The sequence below is a fragment of the Littorina saxatilis genome, linkage group LG8 (genome assembly GCF_037325665.1).
Source record: "Littorina saxatilis isolate snail1 linkage group LG8, US_GU_Lsax_2.0, whole genome shotgun sequence".
NCBI classification, from domain to species: Eukaryota; Metazoa; Mollusca; class Gastropoda; order Littorinimorpha; family Littorinidae; genus Littorina; species Littorina saxatilis.
In genome coordinates, this window is record NC_090252.1 from 7,169,477 (window position 1) to 7,176,670 (window position 7,194).

Consider the following 7,194-nt stretch of genomic DNA (forward strand, 5'->3'; position numbering starts at 1 on the left):
AGACAGCCACAGCGGGCTTGTTCGAATCAAAGTATCACACCATATCTTCAACGTATTACCAATACCTGTCCCAATATAGACCAGTTGGTCTAAGAGGACGTTAAACCCTAATAGTCAGTCAGTCTCTCTCTCTCTCTTGCTATCTCTCTCTCTCTCGCTCTCTCTCTCTCTCTCTCTCTCTCTCTCACACACACACACACACCCCGTCTCACACACACACACACACACACACACACACACACACTCGTATCAGTTCTCTCTCAGTCAGACATACGGTCTCAGTGTTGCATTCAGATTCACACTTTCGAATCGTGATATTTCTCTTTACCTCCAGTCCGGTCCCTAGTGAAAGGTCAGAAGCCTAAATACAAACAAAATTCTTGTTTCTCTCCCCCCCCCCCCCCCCCCCCCTCCTTCTCAAATCAAAACCCTTGCTCTCTCTCAACACCAAATGTTTGCGATGCGAACAATGCCTGGATTTGGAACGATGGGATTTCCCTGGTTCAGTTTACAAAAGAGCTCCACAGTAACTTTTGCATCCGGCTTTCATTTCACACAATTCAGGCCGTTTAGTTTGGTTTGGCCAGGGGCAGATTACTCCCAGCTTTGTTACTTCACCGTTCCATGCGTTCGTGGGTTCCCAATGTTCACTTCTTGGGTTCGTTGTTGCTTTTTTCATGTCCACGAATCTTTCACGAACCGCTTTAATACGCTTGAAACCCGATTAGGCCTAAAAAAAAAAATAGGTGTGGTTACGGTAACCCGACCTACCCTAATTTTAGGGGCTGATCCTATAACTTTTTATTACATTTGTCAAAAAAATAAAAATAAAAAAAATAAAAACCGAGTGCAAAAAACGCAATGAAAGCGAAAGCGCCCGAGTCGCACACTTATTTCCCTGTCAAGTAGGTTTAATTTGTACACATTAGAAAAAAAAGTTAAAAAAAAAAAAAAGTGATTGCCTACCTACCTACCCTATTTTTTTGGGCTATGTTACCGTAACCACACCTATTTTTTTTTTGGCCTTAGAAAGATTATGGAGTGTTCATCAGATTTATCTTCTTAGCTACATTTACAATTAACGCACACGCCATGGAATAATGCTGCTTGACAACAGCAAAAGTCAAGTAGTTGCAGATAACGTAGATTGACATAAAAAAAAAATAGACAACTTAACAGGTTTTTTGTTATTGTTTATTAATTTTCTTTTTTTTCACAAAGACTAAATTCTCCGTCAAATAGATTATTAGTTTTAGGGGTACCAAGTCCAAAAGTATTCTTATTTTCTTTCTTCAGTTTTGATGTTTTTGCTGTTGTTTTTCTTTTGTTCCATATTTTTCTTCTTCACAATTGAGAAAAAGTTATGGCGTCAACAAAAGAAAATAGGTTCGGTTGAGTCACCAGGTTTTTTGCAATAAAAACGGCAAAAAGCAGGAAAACTTGTGAAATCAGCGTGAACCATCTCTCGTCGCGGTTCTTCCGTTGATATTTCTTTTTTTCTTGCAGAGAATAGCTTCTACAAACTTTTTAACACAAAGGTAACGCTTCTGTGCCCTGTGATACCATTATTCCAAAGCCGAATGAAATTACTGTTTATGCGCTTTAAAACAGTGTGGTTGCATGGTTTTTTAGCCCGTCGCGATATAACCTTCGTGGTTGAAAACGACGTTAAACACCAAATAAATAAATAAATGGTTTCTTAGCTGGAAACAGTCTTTTGAAAGTCGCACTTTTCCGCTTTAATCTTTTACATCAAAATCTCTCAAAGAAACTTGGATAATCCATATTCATACGAATGTCAATAAATGTCTATCATCTGTTGATCCGCATCACACCATAACATTATCATATTCGGCGCAACGACCTATTTTGACTACGTAAAGGCACAATTGTTTGTTTGTTCGTTCATGGGCTGAAACTCCCTCGGCTTTTACGTGTATGACCGTTTTTACCCCGCCATTTAGGCAGCCATACGCCGCTTTCGGAGGAAGCATGCTGGGTATTTTCGTGTTTCTATAACCCACCGAACTCTGACATGGATTACAGGATCTTTTTCGTGCGCACTTGGTCTTGTGCTTGCGTGTACACACGGGGGTGTTCGGACACCGAGGAGAATCTGCACACAAAGTTGACTCTGAGAAATAAATCTCTCGCCGAACGTGGAGACGAACTCACGCTGACAGCGGCCAACTGGATACAAATCCAGCGCGCTACCGACTGAGCTACATCCCCGCCCTGACTGAGCTACATCCCCGCCCTGACTGAGCTACATCCCCGCCCTGACTGAGCTACATCCCCGCCCTGACTGAGCTACATCCCCGCCCTGACTGAGCTACATCCCCGCCCTGACTGAGCTACATCCCCGCCCTGACTGAGCTACATCCCCGCCCTGACTGAGCTACATCCCCGCCCTGACTGAGCTACATCCCCGCCCTGACTGAGCTACATCCCCGCCCTGACTGAGCTACATCCCCGCCCTGACTGAGCTACATCCCCGCCCTGACTGAGCTACATCCCCGGCCCTGACTGAGCTACATCCCCGCCCTGACTGAGCTACATCCCCGCCCTGACTGAGCTACATCCCGCCCTGACTGAGCTACATCCCCGCCCTGACTGAGCTACATCCCCGCCCGACTGAGCTACATCCCCGCCGCCTGACTGAGCTACATCCCCGCCCTGACTGAGCTACATCCCCGCCCACGTAAAGGCACGATGCGTCCCGTGACTCGGAAACAGTTATGCACACTATCTCAGATGTGCCCTGGTTTTGACATCAAACTAAACCACCCCTCCACTGTACTCAAACCAACACTGCTCAACATCCTGCATCGTTGGAATTTGTGGATTAATTAATTTCGTAAAAATTAATGTTGTGGCTTTTTATGAAATTATTGTACACACACACACACACACACACACACAACCAGAGCGGAGAAAGATGACTACCACCTGCTCCAACGTGAAGAACAAGTCGTCCTACTCAGACTCCGCACTGGACATAACAGACTAAACCATCATATGGCCACAAAGCTGAAGCTAGTTCCCTAGCTCTCCCCTATGTCCGTGTGGCAAGAATCAGACAGCAGAGCACATCCTGCAGGCTTGTCCATACCACAGTGCTCTGAGGGACACCACCTGGCCAGAGGAGACAGCGCTACAAAAGAAGCTATACGGCCCCAAAGAGGACTTGGAGAGGACAGCACGTCTCGCCCTGCAGTCCGGACTGACGATCTAACAGCGAACGACAAGAAGAAGAAGACACACACACACACACACACACACACACACACACACACACACACACACATAAATCCAAACGCACAGTTTGCACACCAGTGTTCAGGCCAATCGACAAAAGTTGTTGAACGGGCGGTAGGGTGAAAACAAAACTCACCTTAATCATTAATCACTACACTGATCCAGTCAATGCGATAACATCAGCATCGGAACGGAGATCTCTGTGACGCTGACAGGGTCGAATTCGTCATGTTCATGTTACCCGTGTAGAAGTAGACAAATAATTATGGAGAAAGCTATGTCCACAAATTAGATTAGGAGCAAAGAGAGTCAACGGCCCCGGGTTTGCGAGTTGTGAAATCGTATTAAAATGATTTATTTAAGAACAAGGTTTTAACTCCCTACCTGCAATAACAAGCTTGAATCATGTTCAAACATTTCATAAAAGCGGTGTTTTTAAATACTTTAGTTTTGACTGTGATGCAGTGCAGAAGAGAATGCAAGAAGCTCTTCCTGACGGGTGTCTTGACAAAAATAGAGCTTTCTGTTGGCATTGATTTTTCTCACACCCCTTGTCCGTACTGTTGGCATTGGTTTTTTTCACACCCCCTGTCCGGACTGTTGGCATTGGTTTTTCTCACACCCCCTGTCCGTACTGTTGGCATTGGTTTTTCTCACCCCCCCTGTCCGTACTGTTGGCATTGGTTTATCTCACACCCCTTGTCCGTACTGTTGGCATTGGTTTTTCTCACACCCCCTGTCCGTACTGTTGGCATTGATTTTTCTCACACCCCCTGTCCGTACTGTTGGCATTGATTTTTCTCACACCCCTTGTCCGTACTGTTGGCATTGTTTTTTCTCACACCCCCTGTCCGTACTGTTGGCATTGATTTTTCTCACACCCCCTGTCCGTACTGTTGGCATTGATTTTTCTCACACCCCTTGTCCGTACTGTTGGCATTGATTTTTCTCACACCCCCTGTCCGTACTGTTGGCATTGTTTTTTCTCACACCCTCTGTCCGTACTGTTGGCATTGATTTTCTCACACCCTCTGTCCGTACTGTTGGCATTGATTTTCTCACACACCCTGTCCGTACTGTTGGCATTGGTTTATCTCACACCCCTTGTCCGTACTGTTGGCATTGTTTTTTCTCACACCCCCTGTCCGTACTGTTGGCATTGATTTTTCTCACACCCCCTGTCCGTACTGTTGGCATTGTTTTTTCTCACACCCCCTGTCCGTACTGTTGGCATTGATTTTTCTCACACCCCCTGTCCGTACTGTTGGCATTGTTTTTTCTCACACCCTCTGTCCGTACTGTTGGCATTGATTTTCTCACACACCCTGTCCGTACTGTTGGCATTGGTTTTTCTCACACCCCCTGTCCGTACTGTTGGCATTGATTTTTCTCACACCCCTTGTCCGTACTGTTGGCATTGATTTTTCTCACACACCCTGTCCGTACTGTTGGCATTGGTTTTTCTCACACACCCTGTCCGTACTGTTGGCATTGGTTTTTCTCACACACCCTGTCCGTACTGTTGGCATTGGTTTTTCTCACACACCCTGTCCGTACTGTTGGCATTGGTTTTTCTCACACACCCTGTCCGTACTGTTGGCATTGTTTTTTCTCACACACCCTGTCCGTACTGTTGGCATTGATTTTTCTCACACCCCCTGTCCGTACTGTTGGCATTGGTTTTTCTCACACACCCTGTCCGTACTGTTGGCATTGATTTTTCTCACACACCCTGTCCGTACTGTTGGCATTGATTTTTCTCACACCCCCTGTCCGTACTGTTGGCCTTTTTTTTTTTAAACAGTATTTTATTCGTAAACAGACACATGATAAAATAACAACATCATTAAGAAGGAGCACAACAAGTTTAAAACTTATGATAAGTGCTCACATAAACATGCCTGAATTTTCATGGCGGAATATGATCAATGCGACACATTTTTGAAAAAAGAGAAGAAAAAAAAAGGAGAAAAACAACAAGGAAAACTTAGTTTGAATTATCGAACACAATCTGTGTCAATACCGAAAACGAAAACAAATACAAAACGAGAACGAAAGACACAACAAAATATCAAAAAGTAGTTGGGCCCCAAGTAATATATTTAAAAAACAACAAAACAAAACAACATCGAACTAAGGTGTCCCAAAGCGGTTTGATTTCTCAATATAGCTTTGGACAACAACAAAAATAGCACTATTTTCAAATATGTAAATGTTAGAATCACCTGTCAGGAGTGTGTCAATATGAACAAATTCTGGAGCTAATGTACCGATTGTTGCGGTTCTTGCATCATTAAACATCGTTGGCCTTTTTCTTGGTTCTTTCTTTGTGGAGTTTCTCCCACTGTTTTACGTGAAGACTAAAGCTTGCGACTCCGACTCTATGAGAACTAACCGCAATCGACTTACCCGACGACAAACATATACTGGGAGCTGAACGCTAACTGTTGTGGGGAGATTGTTGAAGGCTTACGGTGATAAGAACATAGAGTCAGTGGTACAAACCTTGTCGGGACTGACCGCTTATCGATATAGTGTCTGTGTGACAAAGGCCCCGACAAAGGCCCCGACTTGTTCAAACGTGGCAACAAAGAAGTGGGTTGTTTGCCGGCAGAGCTGTATTGCTGGTGCGTGATGGCGTTGTGACATGTGGTCCGCCCTTAACTGCCACAGGCATGTTTCCACTTGTCATGATTTTGGTCAAGTATCCTTTCCCTAATGACAGTCGTCGTTGAGGTACAGTGGAACCCCCTTTTAGACCGCCATCCCCTTCCCCCCCCCCACCCTACACCCACACACCTACGCCCTCACCCATTTTGCTAGCGAATTAGCTGAACATATATTCCTTCTTAGCGCATAGCCACTGTGGCCAGTCCGTGAGGGCTGGAATCTGAATTTCATCACCCCCTTCTGAGACCTCGTTCGTCCATCCGGGCCTTTCATGACCTCTGACGGGTAAATTTACCTACATTTTAGGGCTCGATCTGATTTTTAAGACTTAATTTTTGGGGGTCTTAAAAAGGGGGTTCCAACGAATTTGTGTTTGTGAAATGAAAAATGGCTTGGTTATTGGAAAGCGTCGATCCCTCTCATCATGGTCAAGCAAATACATAAAAAGGAGAAAGAACAAATTAAGGAAAAGAAACAAGATAAAGAATTACACTGAGTAAATAAAAGTTTCTCTGAACGAAAGAAATGGTGTTATCAAACGCAGGTGCTCTCTGTCTGTCTTTCTTTTTCTCTCACACACTCTCCGTTCTCTCTCTCCCTCTCACGGTCTTTGTCTTTCGGGGTGTGTGTGTGTGTGTGTGTGTGTGTGTGTGGTCAGCCTGAGTGTGTGTGTGTGTGTCAGTGTGTGTGTTGTTTCAATGATACTGTTTAGTCTGGCAGAGCCTGTTTAAGAAAAAATCCCTTTGACAAACATCACTCTGCAGAAAAAGTAATCATTTTCGTTTATCTCAAAGCGAGTTTTAATTAATTTATAATAACCGAGCTACCCCCCTTCCCCGGCCCCCCCACGCATATCCCAGTCAACCGGCCGAGCCCGTAAGGCCCACAATGTGATGGAGCCGCGGCGCCAGGCATTATACCCCCACCTCCTGCCCGAGGCTTTGTAGTTTGGCTGTGACATGGCGAAATAACACGATGCCTGTTGGCAACTTAAACACAATTTTGGCAGGTGTGTGCAGACGTAGACAGAGGTGTGAACGTAGCTGTCAAGTAGTAATTTATTTGCTTCAGCTTCTCTGAGCAGTGATTGTCGTATTCTCGTCCCCTTAATAGCTTATCATTCACCGGCTGTGCCAAGTAGGGCCTAGTATTTAGCGTGGTTTGCCGCAGTTTCGGCGATACTAGTATGCAAGACTGCGAAGGGAGAGCATCGAGCAGCGTTTACTGACAGAAGATTTTGGTTTAGAGGCTATTGCGGCCATCTTG